Here is a 15,823-nt window from a genome sequence, read left to right as displayed (position 1 = left end):
CATATAGTGTGAGCCTGCGGTGAGCCGAGAAAAGAAGCAACGGCATCAAATCTGAACCCCAAAGCCAAAGCCACAAGAACAGGCATTCCACAACTGCAGGCCTTCACCTAGGAAGAACCTACTCCTGACATGTACAGCTCTACAGTGGGGCCCTGGGGAATAGTAACAGCAGGGATTCACTTCTACTGATTTTTTTTTGGCCGCACAGCATGCAGGATCTTAGTTCCCCGACCAGGGATTGAACCTGCGCCCTCCACAGTGAAAGCATGGAGCCTTAACAACTGGACGGCCAGGGAAGTCCTGGGATTCACTTCTAAAAGGTGGTAGTGATGTTCCCAATAACAGAGCAACACCAGGAAAACTCTGATAGTTGACAGTTATCCTAACATGGACAAGATCTTTGTTTTAATGACTTGCTCACTATTTCTAACACATTTGGCTGTGTTACCATTTCCTAAGTTGCTTTTCTTTGGGGGACAGGCTGGAAGGAGACAACCTGCTGTTTTACTTCATTATTGTCTAAATACTGATGCTGGTGTCAACCTCTCAAATATTATTAGCCATCCCCTACCTCATCCATGATCTTTTGTTTGCCAGAGAGTTAACCAGGCCCAGAGCTGTCCTCATATAATCAGCGAATGAATAAACCAGAGCAGGTCTTCTGTATCAGCATTTTGGCTTGTGGCTTTAGAATAGCCTCTCAGTGGAATGCACATTGACACAGAGCTCAGAAATGGGACCCTTCACTGAATAAGGGCATCAAAATGCACATAGGAGGCAAAAAATAATAGTGGATCATCCACCTCTGGAGGCCCTGTCCTAGAGTAATGAGGAGGTTCACTGTCTTATTTTCCTTTCTCACAAAGGCTATAAAAACTACATATTGCTTGTATAACTGAGTTACACACAAAACTAAAAAAATCTACAAACTATTTGGTTTGCTAAAGCCATTCAGGTAATTGCTTTAAGCCACTGTCCCCAACATTAAGCTAACACAAAAATGTAAGTATTCTCCATTTGTCCTGATATATTAGATGAATAGTAAAGACTGAAAAGTCATACCCACACTAATAATCCACAGTAGTTCAACATTATTTGAAAATATGGCTATAGCCAATCTCATCTCCCTTCAACAATAAACTTGGTATGTTCATTTTAGTATGTTCCAGCCTTGGAGAGTTTGAGGGAATCCAGAGAAGTTCCCCTCGACAGAGGAAAACACATCATCTGCTAAAATCTTGTTGCATAAAGCTTTCTGTACAGAACCTCTGGCTGGATCCTGGATCCTGGCCTATTGCTCTCTAGGGGATAAGATCTGTAACATTTACTAAACAGCCCTTTAAAAAAAAATCGCTACCTGAATTACTCAACCATCAAAAAGAATGAAATAATTCCATTTGTAGCAACATGGATGGACCTAGAGATTATCATCCTAAGCGAAGTAAATAAGAAAGGGAAAGACAAACACCATATGATATCACTTATATGTGGAATCTAAAATACAACACAAATCAACATATCTATGAAACAGAGACTCACAGAAATAGAAAACAGATTTGTGGTTGCCAAGGGGGAGGGGGAGTGGGGGAGGGAAGGATTGGGAGTTTGGGATTAGCAGAGGCAAACTTTTATGTATGCCATGGATGAACAACAAGGTCCTATTGTATAGCACAGGGAACTATATTCAATATCCTGCAACAAACCATGATGGAAAAGAATATGAAATAGAATATATATGTATGACTGAGTCACTTAGCTATACAGCAGAAATTAACACAACATTGTAAATCAACTATACTTCAATAAAATTTTTAAAAAAAAGAGAGAAATGCAAATGCAAAACAACAACAAAAATCGCTATCTGAAAACATCTACCAACAACTAAGATAGCCTATCCTGAGCCACCCAGGTATCATCGGTATCCTATTCCTCCCTAATGTTTGGAGGAAACACCCTTTCTGTTTTACAGTGGGTCCATTCTATTTTCTTATAAATTCTTCAATAAAGACTCATTTTTAAGTGAAACCTCAAATAATAAAAACACCTTATTCCTTGAACCAGTAATTCCACCTTTAGGAATTTATCCTACAGGTATATACTAGTGCCAGTACACCAAAAAACCAATTATATACACAATTTTATACCACAAACACAAATATTTATTATAACATTTGCTTATAATAACTATATAACATATATATAAAATACATACACATACATATATGATATGTAACATCCCAAAGGCCCATCAGTATGGGGATGATTAAATAAACCATGGAATTTCCAAACCATGGAACTGCTATTTGACCCTTAAGAAGAATGAGGTAGAATTACATGTGCTGATAATGGAAAAGTGCCAACATAGTGAAAAAAGCAAATTATAACACAGAGCATTCTACTATCCAATTTGGGCTTAAAAATAAAGTTCTATTTCTAGACCTGAATAGATTACAGTTGTATTAATGAATATAATTATTCATGAAACTGTACTTTTTTGTTATACACACTTTTCTACACAGTTGGCCCCCTGTATCTGTGGGTTCCACAACCTTGGATTCAACCAACAGCAAATCGAAAATATTTGGAAAAAAAATTCCAGAGAGTTCCAAAAAGCAAAGCTTGAATGGCAACCATTTACACAGCATTTACGTGTTAGGTTTTATAAGTAATCTACGTGTGCCACAACTACTGAGCCTGTACTCTAGAGCTCGTGAGCCACAACTACTGAGCCCGTCTGCCACAACTACTGAAGCCCACGCGCCTACAGCCCATGCTCCGCAACAAGAGAAGCTACAGCAATGAGAAGCCCATGCACCACAACGAAGAGTAGCCCCCGCTCTCCACAACTAGAGAAAGGCCGCACGAAGCAACGAAGACCCAACACAGCCAAAAATAAATAAAATAAATAAATTTATAAAAAATAATAATAATAATAAGTAATCTAGAGATGATTTAAAGTATTCAGAGGATGTGCGTAGGTTATATGCAAATACTATGCCATTTTATCTAAGGGACTTGAGCATCCACATTATTTTGGTACGAGGGGGTCCTGGAACTACTGGGAGATGACTACACACAGTAAAAAATGAAAGTTATCTTTGGGTAATGTCTGCCCCATGGCTTTTAGGAGAAAATAACCTATTTCTTAACTCGTTGAGCAGGAAAGCCACACTTCTAGATGCTTCCAACAACCATCCAGCTACCACTGAGAACATGTTTTGTTCCAGCTCCAGGGCAGGATCCACAGCTGCGAATAGTCCCATGGGTTCCAGGCCAACCTCACCAAGGGCCCCTTCTCCAGCCTTTATTAGTCCTGGATGGTCCTCTGCAGAAGCCAGAGGACTACCTGAATGTAGGACAGCCTTCTGCCTTCAGCTTCTGGAAGGACTCCCCAAAGGTGGCCCTCACTCAGCCCCTTGTCCGACAGCTCCCATAATGCCAGCAAGCCCACCCCCCCACTGCCCACTCCCCCCTTGGGAACTCCAACCACCAGCTGCATCCCACCCCTCAGCTCAGGAACTCCGGTCAGCACCCCACTGATGCTGCTATCTTAAAGCCATGGGGAAGTGAAGGCTGGCTCCTGCTCAGAAAAAAAGGCTGGGGACCTCTGAATTACATCTAGTCATGGGATGTACAGGAGAGCATTGTAACTCTGGAACTTCAAACAGCCAGCCCTCAAAGTGACAATGGAGGGAAAATGAGCCCAGCAAGAGGGAGGGTAGGAAGCAAAAGCAGCAGTGAACAGAAGGGAAAGAAAAAGGGAAGAAAGCTGTTAACAGAGAAAGTGAGTTGAGGAGATTAAAGAATAGGTTAGAGCAGGGAAAGAGAGAAAAGGGAGGAACTCTGCCCCCTGCCAACTTGACAGGACACACTAGAAAGGGACAGTCTATCCCTCCCAACAAGCCTGACAAGGCCACTTCCCAGGCCAGGTCCCTCACCAGCACAGCCCCTGAAAGACAGGCTCTGCCTGCCCCCTCCCAGAGCATTAGACTAGGCTTTGTGGGAAAATTGAAATCTTGACGGCTTAGAAAAAGGCCCCTACAGCTTCATGTGCTGGCAATTTAACTAAGCACCCCTGGTTCCTGCCGGCTACCAGACCAGCCCTGGCTTTGCTCCACCATTAAGCGCGCTCTCCTGACCCTGTGCGGGAGCGGCAGCTCAGTCAGCGCCGCAGGGCGGCTTTAAAGGACAAGAGTGAATTTCACTGAACACCAGCAAGTACCAGTCACACCTGTCATGTGAGCACCCTAAGGACCAGACATCCCAGGGCAGCTCACTGCCCCCCCCCTTTCATTTTCATAGAATTTTTTAAAGGAATAGGCATTATGGACAAAAAGGTTAGAAAAAAACACATGCTAGATGATAACTTCAGAGTTCTGTCATTAGTAACATCCACCAAGGGCAACCGTATATATGGTAGACAAGGGGCCCAAAGTAGTATGGAGTATTGATGAATTAAAAACAAAAACAAGAAAACAAACTGCATCCACCCTGAACAAAAACCTGAGTTTTCCAAGAGCACACCTGCACAGAAAGAACAACAGAACACAGCATCAATAAAGTCACATCCCTGGTGGAGGGCCTAGAATTTCATGTAGTATACAGGCTCACCACCACTTGGGCCTCCTTTTGGCAAACCTCATATCAAAACACCAGTGGTTTCAACTGACTGCATGTATTTCTTTTTAGTTCCTAGATTTTTCACTCTGTTGTCTTCCTGGTGTCATATAGCCATGCAGAGTTTCAGGAGATGGGACTCAAGGGGTCCTCTCTGAAGGCCTGCCTACCCCCAAACCATTCCTACCACCTGTTTACTGCCACCTGAAAACATTAACAGAGTGAGTCATATCTTTGGATGAAGGCAGTATTTTTCCAACTGGAGTATGTGGAACAATTTGGGGAATGTGGACAGACAACTTAATTTTAATAGTTATGCTTTTTAATATTTGCTTTCTATTTGTGGCAGGTGATAGTGGTTTCCAATTTAAGCCAATCATAGTTTCCCTTTCAAATAACTTTTAGAGTTTTTTTAAAATGGCATAATTTAAAGAAAAATGTTAAATAATAGTACTGATGGCAAAGAGATAAGACAAAAATCATGCAGGTGGAACACAAATTAAGTGTGAGAAACAGATAAAGTATCCACCTCCAAGCCCTTAGAATGCAACTACCCCTCGCTGGAGTTCTGCCACCATCACACATCGAATATCACCAAGATTTAGTTCAGCAAAGTCAGCAGAACCAGAGGACGCAGAAATTGGATCAGAGATTGACGAATCACACCAGCCTTTTGAGAGGGTGTTGCCAAAGAAAGGCTGGGAGTGGGGGAAGGGGGAACACGGGGTCTGGGGTCTCTGGGAAGCTAGCGGGCAGCAGGAAAGCAGTAAGTATAGGCTTAAAAGACAAGGACTCATGAGATAGGCACGTTCCTACAGAAGTCCCCCTCTTCACACATACTGTCCCAAATGATCCTGCCCGAGGTCCCAATACTGAAAGCTGACCGGTGAAGTACTGAGAGCAGAAGTCTAGCACCACTTCCCAGGTCATCCTCTTCCCAAATACCTTTGCAATTCAATTGTTCCCCACCCCTACCTTTCTTTGAACACTGGCCACGAGGCCAGATAGATTTCAGTCGTGATTTATTTTCTGGGCCAATTCTCTTGGGACTAACTAATGACTCTTTAACACAAATCAGAGAACTGATGAAAGGCATCTGTGAATAAGGCATTACTCTCCAGTGAGTAAATTCAGGTAGATCAAACCCTCCTCTCGGGGCTTCCCTGGTGGTGCAGTGGTTAAGAATCCGCCTGCCAATGCAGGGGACACGGGTTCGAGCCCTGGTCCGGGAAGCCTGTGTGCCACAACTACTGAGCCTGCACTCTGGAGCCCGTGAGCCACAACTACTGAGCCTGCGTGCTGCAACTACTGAAGCCCGTGCGCCTAGAGCCCGTGCTCCGCAACAAGAGAAAGCCACCACAGCGAGAAGCCCACGCACCGCAACAAGGAGTAGCCCCCGCTCACCGCAACTAGAGAAAGCCCATGCACAGCAACGAAGACCCAACGCATCCAAAAAAAAAAAAACCCTCCTCTCACCATGATTACCAAGACTCCCTTAAATCATTCACACACATCACCACAATAAACTGAATATCACAATAAAGAGAGTCACACAAATTTTTTGGTTTCTCAGTGCAGATGAAAGTTATGTTTTCACTATACTGTAGTCTACTGTCTAAAAAAATAATGTACACACCGTAATTTTAAAATACTTCACCGCTGTGGGACTTCCCTGGTGGTCCAATGGTTAAGACTCCACGCTCCCAACGCAGGGGGCACGGGTTGGATCCCTGGTCAGGGAACTAGATCCCACATGCATGCTGTAGCTAAGAACCGGTGCAGCCAAATAAATAAATAAAATAAATATTTAAAAAAAAATACTTTATCACTGAAAAATGCTAACAAACTTCTGAGCCTTCAGTGAGTTGTAATCATTTTTGCTGGTGGAGGTTTGAAGTATTGCAAGAATTACCAAAATGTGACACAGAGAAACAAAGTGAACAAATGCTGTCGGAAAAATGACACCGATAGACACAAGGTTGCCACAAACCTTCTATCTGTAAAAATCACAGTATCTGCTAGGCCCAATAGATCAAAGTACAATAAAATGAAGTATGCCTTTAATCAAAAGGTTCAGAAAAATATAAACCATCCTTTGTTTTTGGCAAAGCCTGATACCAGACTTGCTACCCACAGACACTGGATTCAAACCATTTATCTCCCTTGCTTTTTTTTTTTGTTTGTTTGGCTGCGTTGGGTCTTCATTGCTGCGTGCAGGCTTTCTCTAGTTACAGCGACTGGGGGGCTTCTCTTCGTTGTGGTGCGCAGACTTCTCATTGTGGTGGCTTCTCTTGTTGCAGAGCACAGGACTAGGCACGCGGGCTCAGTAGTTGTGGTGCACGGGCTTAGTTGTTCCGCAGCATGTGGAATCTTCCCGGCCCAAGGATCGAACCCATGTCCCCTGCATCAGCAGGCGGATTCTTAACCACTGCGCCACCAGGGAACTCCCTCCCTTGCTTTAGAAGTGAGGGCCCATCCAGTTTCCTAGCTCTGGTTTTGAGGCCTAAATCAGTACTAATATTCCACATATGTCTCCTAAAAACTACAAAAGAAGTCATTCTAAGCTCACTGCCTTTTGAAGAGCCCTTTGTATATAGTGCCCAAAATGGTGTGAACCTTTTTGGCCAGAGCCTGGAGGGTCAACTCATGCCCAATCCCCTTGCTTCTAAACTGCTGTGTTTTAATTGCTGACTCCCATTTTACAGCCAAGCCAATTAGTAGGGCTGGTCAAGCGTGAGGAGCTTGGAGGCCTAGAACACAGCACTCAATTCAGCCTGAGAAAAACAGGAAGCCTCTCCTGTCAGAACTTCCCTGTGAGAACTATGCCTAGACAACAAATGTCACAAGTCCGAGAGTGGATGTTGTAGTTCTGTAGTTCCCTGGGCACGTCAGCAAGCACCTGAATCTCTATCTGATGGAGGACTGGCAGAGTGACTCAGGAGAATTGAATTTTAAAAGATGACTATTTCACTCCTCATTCAATTTAGTGAGCATTATTGCCCACTTCAGTCTCTGAAGTGCTTAGTAAATAACTCCTTTAGGGTTGAAAGGATGTTGGGTTGAAAGGATGTTGGGTCCAAAGCCCAAGAAGCTGCAAGGTTTACTCCAGGCACTCTAAACCAGCTGGATAAAGTGTGAAACAGCCTGAACTTAGTTACATATGAAATGCAAACATGCACTTACCCTCAGGCCTCCAGATCTGATTATTGGCTAATTGGTAACCAAGCCCAAATACACCCAGAAACAAAAACAAAAAAGCCTTAGGGTGCTGAATGAGGCTTTTACAAAAAAATTTAGAATGTCCACCTCTTTTTTTATTTCACTGCATCTCAAAAAAATACCAATCATCCAAAAATTAAAATATTCTGCTTTGAAAGAGCTCAAATTTCATAAAAGCCTCCCATTAATATTCCTTCAGAACCTCTGTGAAGGACTTCCCTGGTGGTGCAGTGGTTAAGAATCTGCCTGCCAATGCAGGGGACACGGGTTCGAGCCCTGGGCCGGGAAAATCCCACATGCCGCGGAGCAACTAAGCCCACACGCCACAACTACTGAGCTTGTGCTCTAGAACCCGCAAGCCACAACTACTGAAGCCCGCGCACCTAAAGCCCATGCTCCGCAACAAGAGAAGCCACCACAATGAGAAGCCCGCACACCACAACGAAGAGTAACCCCCCCACCCCGCCCCGCTCTCCACAACTAGAGGAAGCCCACGCGCAGCAACGAAGACCCAACAGAGCCAAAAATAAATAAATAAGTAAATTTATGAATAAACAAAACAAAAAAAACCTTGGTGAAGCCTTTCCTTTCGGCGGGGCGCGGCGGCAAGATGGCCGTGCAGATTTCCAAGAAGAGAAGTTTGACACTGACGGCATATTCAAAGCTGAACTGAACGAGTTTCTCACTCGGGAGCTGGCTGAAGATGGGTACTCTGGAGTTGAGGTCCGAGTTACACCAACCAGGACAGAAATCATTATCTTGGCCACCAGGACACAGAATGTTCTTGGTGAGGAAGGGCCGACGGATCCAGGAATTGACTGCTGTGTTTCAGAAGAGATTTGGCTTCCCTGAGGGCAGTGTAGAGCTTTATGCTGAAAAGTTGGCCATAAGCGGTCTGTGCGCCATTGCCCAGGCAGAGTCTCTGCATTACAAGCCCCTAGGAGGCCTTGCTATGCGGAGGACCTGCTATGGTGTGCTGTGGTTTATCATGGAGAGTGGGGCCGAAGGCTGCGAGGTCATGGTGCCTGGGAAACTCCGAGGACAGAGGGCTAAATCCATGAAGTTTGTGGATGGCCTAATGATCCACAGTGGGGACCTTGTTAACTACTATGTTGATACCACCATGCGCCACATGCTGCTCAGACAGGGTGTATTGGGCATCAAGGTAAAGATCATGCTGCCTTGGGACCCACCTGGTAAGACTGGCCCTAAGAAGCCCCTGCCTGATCACGTGAGCATTGTGGAACCCAAAGATGAAATACTGCCCACCACCCCCATCTCCGAGCAGAAGGGTGGGAAGCCAGAGCCACCTGCCGTGCCCCAGCCGGTACCCACAGCATAATAGGGTCTCCTTGGCCGCTGGATCTGGAGTCTGGATGTTGCTCTATAAAGACCTTTAATAAAATCTTTTTAAAAGAAAAGGAAAAAAAAAGAACCTCTGTGAAGGGGGCACTGCCCATTACCCCATTTCAAGGTTGAGGACTGTTTCCGGCCAAGAAAGGAGGGCCTGCCCTTGGGTAACAAAGGTGCAGGCCTAGAACGCTCCGTGGGGGTCCCTGGCTCATACCCTAGCCCTGCCTCTCACCTGGGCCCAGTTCCCCTTAAGGGAGGGTATTTCTGTTCTTCAGCAGAACAGCCAGGTGTTTATCATCGCTTGTGTTGAGGGAAACACTATCCTTTTTTCCTAACATTGAAGTCTTAAATTCTCTACCAATGGGAACATTTGTGGGGGCGGCCGGGGTGAATGAAAGCAGAAAATTTCCCAAAACTCTCGGCCTACTTAACTGCCCTGACAGCACATAGTTACAGTGTCTGGGGGAGGGGGAGCGGACTGTTTCCAAAGGAAGCATGATTAGTTGGCCCTTCCAAATAATTCCAAAGACCATTTAGAAAATGGTTAACAGTTTTTTAAAAACGTGGCCCAGAAATCTAATTTCCAGCGGTTCTTAATATTATGGGGCTCCTGGAGAGCCCCATAAAAAACTCTATCATAACAAGCCTGGCCAATGAATAGGTACACGGGAGGAAAAACTCTTTGGGTAAGTGGAAGTATGTGGTAAACACACTTGCTCAATGCTCAAATGACCTGTCTTAAGACATCTTTTACAGAGAATGATGTTGCTGATCTGACTGGGAAGCTCGCTCTCCCCAGCTGCCAGCACTCTGGATTTGTCCTCCCTTGAGTGCTGTACTGGTTTCTCCGTTTAATGCACAAACCAGCTGCAGCCACCTTGCCAAGTTCTCAGCAATTCCCTCAACTGCCTTTTACTGTACAGGATTCCTGGAGTCCAATTCTGTTTTCTGGAGTCAAACAAATACAAAACAAATTGGTGAGAAGTTTCAGCTATTTCACTTCCTCCCAGAAAACAGAAGTTTGTGAAAGGTTCAATCTAAAAAGGACAACTGTGCTTTTTTTGGTCATAGGATCAGTAAATTTCAGAGCTGGAAAAAAACCCATATATCACCAAATCATTCCTCTTCAAAAATCAAAATATCTTCTTCCTATTTCTCAAGAATTTAAGACAAAATGGCCAATTAACACTTAAGCAGCCTTACCTAAGAAGCCCACAAACTGAGGGTAGCAGGTAGGAAAGGGGAACTCTGTTCTACAATTAACGAAGAGAAGGGGGGGTCCTCTCAGCTTCCCCAATGCCCCCATTCATGTTTGGGGCACTGATTACCCTTCAATAACTTCCCTGCCATTAAATCTCCTACCACTCGCTCAGGGTTGGGTTTCACCCTGGGGATAAGAGGTGTTTGTAGAACACTCTGAAATTTCTAAAGGGTAAGTGCTGTGGACAATACAACCTCAGTGCATATCAAGGGAAGCAAAGCCCTCAGAGAGTCATTAACTCACCCGGCCAAATGAGAAGAGAAAATGAGCCGCAGCTGCGTGCTTCCTTTCCCGCAAGAGAAGGAATTTTTTTTTAAATCTGCTAACAATGGCCGGGGTAATTGGCACCTGGCTGCCTGCTCCCACATCCTTGTCTGCTACAAAGATTTCAGAAGCAGGGTTCACAGAATCCCAACGGACCAGAGTTCTAGGCGTTGTCACCTCTTTTCCAAGCTATTACAACAGCCTCCTCGGTGTCTCCCCATCCCAGTGTTCCCCTACCCCAACCCAGCCGACGCTTCAGTGGCTCCCCACGGTACACAAACCCTCAGCTGAGCGCTCAAAGAGTTCTTCCCAACCGGCCCTAAATCTCCAAACTTCCCCTCCGCCCCCAAAACCGCCCTAGCACTCGGTCCAGTAAGTCACCGAATCGTCTTTCCCTTACCTCCAGCGCAAGGCTCAAGGTCTCCTTCTCCAGAGGTCCCCTTTCCCTCCCTCTACTCGTCCAACGCCCACAGCTGCCGGAGATTAGCCGCCCCCCTCAGGGCTCCGCTCAGATTTCACTTCCTCCAACAGGTCTATTCAGATCCCTATACACCGTTCTCAACAGTCAGGATTCCTTTCCCCCCGCAACACCTTTCCTGAACACACCCGGCCCCTGCTCCCACCCGCGGGGCTCCCGAGCGCTCTCCCGCCCCCAGCAGGCCCGGCTCAGAGCACGGAGTGGATCCCCGGCAGCGCCCTAGAAATCGCAGCCCAAGGCGAAGAGATGCAGAAGCCTCCCGCAGACGTCCCGCGAGACCGGGTGTGGCGAGCCCAGCTCTCAGCCGACTCCTCGCAACGCGGAGCCCCTTAGTCCACTGCCCAGAGGCCGGGCGGGCGGCGCTGGCTCTTCCCAGTCTCCGCCAGCGGCGCTGCGACGGGACCCGGAGGAGCAGCCGCGATGAGCCGGGGTGGGCATCGGGCCGGCTGCAACCGCTCCCCAGCTCCCGGTCTCTCTCCCAGCCCGTGCGCGCTCCTCGGCCGGAGCCGGCCCATCCCGCCCCGGGGCCCTTCGCTCTTCCGGCGTCCTCTGGGGAGCTCGGGGATGCGCAAAACCCCGGAAGGGCCCTGCCCGCGCCTCACCCCCTCCCTGGTCCCAGCTTGGCCGGGTCCGGCTCCGCCGCACCTTACCTCTCTTCTCTTCGAACCTGCTAGGCACTGGTTCGGCCCGGACCCGCTGGGATCAGACGAGACTGCACAAGTGGCGCCGCACCTGCCAAGGAGCGAGTGAGGAGCCTGGGCGCGTCTGACGTCACAACCGGCCCGAGCGCCGCGAGCTCGGAGTCACCTGATCACCTTGGCAACCCGCAAGGGGCGGGGCGGGGCGAGGCGGTGGGCGGTGTCACAACAAGAGCCCAGTCGCCTGCAGCTGGGCCGGGAAGCGCCTCCTGGAGCGCTGCCGGGCTGTTAGCGACGCGGAGACTCGAGGTCCGTCTCTGGCCTGGCTGCTCAGGCCTCCGAGTTGGGATGGATACCTGAGACTCCAACAGGCACTCCCCTCAAGTTCGATCAGTGCTCCGAGACTCCAGACGTTATCCCCTCGCCGCCAGTGCAAGTGCCTGGCTGGCAGGGCCTGTGTCCCCACCGTACCCTGTTCAGTGCGTGGCACGCAGGGTTCGCTTGTGGGCTGCTCCTCTCCGTGTTTTCTGGGTCTAGACCCAAGTAGGTTCGAGGGTTTGCTCCGCGAACTGTACCTGAGAGGACTGGGGCTGAGGCTGATAACTGGATTGCTCTCTGGCAACTTTCCCCATAAGCCTCTCAACAAGTAGTGCAGCCTTTGCTGGAGAAAGTAATAAGACTTCATTCATTCAGGAGAGGGGACGAGACGGGCTGTAGCCCAGGCCCAGACCTCCTGCCCTGAAGGCCTCCTTCTATTCCAACAGAAAGAGAAAGCACTGAAACACTCCCAGAGCAAAGCCTAGAACAAGCCTGAAAGTCCTACTTGAAAAGCTTTTTTGTTTTGCAGATTAGATATCGATTTTCTCTTCAATTTCCTCCCCTTGCTCACTATAATCATATGCCTGCACCTCTATGACTTTCCATTTGCTAGACATAGACCATCTGCTTCAAAATGAAAATCTAACACTCCATGGAGGTCCTGGTTTGAAAGCCACTGCTTATTTCATCCCGTCACTTTCTGAGTTCCATTTAAGTTTTACTCTTCTAGTCCCTGCACCACTATGGAGGTTTCATGTATGTCGTCCTTCCCTCTCAGCCTGTGGGATTTTAAACCAAAAAGTTATTTTATAAATAACTTCTAGTGAGCACATTTTGGTGCCTGGCAATGAGCAATGCCAGGCTGCTTGAGGCATGACCCTTGAAGATCAGGAGTTTATCGGTGGTGCACCTCATATCCAAGTACCACCTGTACTGTTTACTTAATAGTTTCATTTTAAGTGACACTTCTTTATTTTTATACATTTACTTAAAAAAGAAACTAGCGGGACTTCTCTGGCAGTCCAGTGGTTGAGACTTCGCCTTCCAATGCAGGGGATGCGGGTTTGAGCCCCGGTCGGGGAGCAATGATCCCACAGGCCTCGTGGCCAAAAAACCAAAACATAAAACAGAAGCAATATTGTAACAAATTCAATAAAGACCTTAAAAATGGTCCACATCAAAAAAAAAAATCTTAAAAAAAAAAAAGAAACTAGCATACAAACGGGAATAAAAGACAGTTGTGAAAGATAGTCATGACTCCAGTCAGAGTTATACTAATAGGAGAGAAGAGATTTAAAACATGAGCCCGGGTCCCAAAGGTCAGAGATTAGGAGGCAGGAAGATGGTGGGAGCAGGGCAGGGGCAGTCACACCTGGGGTGGCAGATCTGAGGAGGGGAACTCCAACTGCAGGTTAGGGACAGGTTGGGGAAGAGTTGGGCTAGAATGAGGTTTGAGGGAGGCAGTGGAGGGGAGAAGTGCTAGGAGCAGAGAGACTGGAGAAGGGGTCTAGAGAAAGGAGAAGGAGCAGTGGTTTGGGGAGAGGCTGCTGAAAGGAAACGTGTACTAACAGCATTAAGGGAAGGGAGGCTGAGAGGCTGCAAACGTGAGGATTGCAGAGAAGGAGGAGCAGGTGAGAAGAACCTGATGGAGGCCTGAGGGGAAAGCACAGGGCCTCTGAGGCTCTAATGGGGTCAGGGCAAGGTGAGGGTGAGGGAGAAGGCGGAGATAACTGCCCCGGCAAGGGAGCGAGGCTGGAGAGGGCAGCTGGGACATATGGGGTCATGCTGGGGGAGAAGAGATGAAAGAACAGTGTTTTCAGTACGGTCCTTGGCCACTCCTCTTTTACTGAGCTGCTTGGGTGTGACAGGGCATAACCACCAAAGGAAAAATAGAACGTTCCCCACCCCCATCCCCACCACCCCCTTGAGGAAGGAGCACTATCATATGAGTACAAACTCAAGGAATGTTACTTGGCAGCATCCAAGAACCAGAGACATGGCCAGGGAGCACATCCCACATGACTCTTTTCTAGGATTTGACCTCAAGTCCCAGGAGTAAGCAGCCAGCCAGATGTAGAAGTCACTGGAGTTTCTTCACAAGTTTCCATTCCCAGAAATAAAGAAAAATGTCTGTGTGGAAGGTCCTGACAAAGCATATTTTTTGTGAAAGTCCATTAGCCACTGGAACTGCAATGGATTTTCAACATTTGTGAACTCAGGAGAACCATCCAAGGATTGTGGAGGCAGCATGATGCAGGGGTTGGGAATTTGTGCTCTGAGGTTTGTTCATTTTGTGAAATCAGACAAGTTACCCACCTTCCTTGAGCCTCAGTTTTATCTGTAAAATGGGTATAATACCTAACTCAGGAGACTGTCATCAACTTGAGGTGAATTCTAGGTCAAAGGAAGAACCCAGATTCACAGTTTTTCAGAAGACCATTTAAAAAATCATTGTAGGGCTTCCCTGGTGGCACAGTGGTTAAGAATCTGCCTGCCAATGCAGGGAACATGGGTTCAAGGATCCCATGTTCAAGCAGCCTGGCATTGCCTCATTGCCAGGCACCAGGAAGATCCCACATGCCGCAGAGCAGCTAATCCCATGTGCCACAACTACTGAGCCTGTGCTCTAGAGCTCGCGAGCCACAACTACTGAGCCCAAGTGCCACGCTACTGAAGCCCGCGCGCCTAGAGCCCATGCTCCACAACAAGAGAAGCCACTTCAAGGAGAAGCCCGCGCACTGCAACGAAGAGGAGCCCCAGCTCACCACAAATAGAGAAAGCCTGAGCGCAGCAATGAAGACCCAACGCAGCCAAAAATATAAATAAATTAATTTTTAAAAAAATCGTTGTATTTTCATTGGACCCCATTTGTTCACTCACCAATTGGGTGAAAGAATGTTTCTTGGATGCCTAATGTACACTCCACACTGTGATGGATATGAAAGGAGCAAGTTCTCTGACTCGGTCCTCCAGACATCACACTCCTGATAGGACAGTGAGACAGCATGAGAGCTCACAAAGCCTCTGTGAAATTGAGTGCTAAACTATGTCATGCCCTACTCTGCCCTCAGCATTCAGGGAGAGGGATGCCATGCCAGCTGCATTGGCTGAAGTGGGATGTATAAAAGAAAGGGTCTGGAACAAAGCCTGAAATTTGGAGGATTTGGAGAACTGGTGAGAGAAGAGAGCATTCTTGGTTATATCATCTGGACTACATGAGCACCTGGGGCAGGGGCTCAGTAAATATTTGCTGAATGAATATATGAATGAATGAATGAATGATTGAACAAATAAGCAAAGGCAATAACACTAGCGAATGGTGGGCATAGCCATAAGATCAGCCTAAGTGGACTGTGGAAATTGGACAGTTGTGAGAAATAAGGTAGAGAAAGACACAGCAGATTGTAGAGGAGCTTTTGCGACAGCAAAACATTCTGATAGGAACATGGGGTCTGGAGCCAGAGTGACAGGGTCGAACTCCATCACTTATTGGTCACATGACCTTGAGTAAGTTATTTAACTTCTCTGTGCGTTAGCTTCCTTATCTGGAAAAAAATAGGGATAACATTGTTATCTACTTTACAGTGTTTTTATTTCCCACCCTCATCCCCACCCCCAGTGTAGCTATAGTGTTATTTTGAGGATTAACTAAGATAATGCATATGAAACCTAAAT

At 47.0% G+C, this 15,823-nt stretch overlaps 1 long non-coding RNA gene and 1 pseudogene across 1 annotated transcript in view; one reads left to right on the top strand and one right to left on the bottom strand.

The window, feature by feature from the left end:
- Nucleotides 1-12,002, bottom strand: part of LOC132362569 (uncharacterized) — a 70,302-nt gene extending 58,300 nt beyond the window's left edge. The window contains exon 1 of the long non-coding RNA XR_009502401.1: nt 11,843-12,002. This is a non-coding gene — a long non-coding RNA (uncharacterized LOC132362569). The remainder of the gene's footprint in view (nt 1-11,842) is intronic.
- LOC132363815 (small ribosomal subunit protein uS3-like) lies at nt 8,447-9,257 on the top strand (annotated as a pseudogene).
- Nucleotides 12,003-15,823: the final 3,821 nt, after the last annotated feature.

This window comes from Balaenoptera ricei, chromosome 3 (assembly GCF_028023285.1).
Source record: "Balaenoptera ricei isolate mBalRic1 chromosome 3, mBalRic1.hap2, whole genome shotgun sequence".
NCBI classification, from domain to species: Eukaryota; Metazoa; Chordata; class Mammalia; order Artiodactyla; family Balaenopteridae; genus Balaenoptera; species Balaenoptera ricei.
Note: the sequence above shows the minus strand (reverse complement) of the source record. Positions and strands in the feature narration are given on the sequence as shown.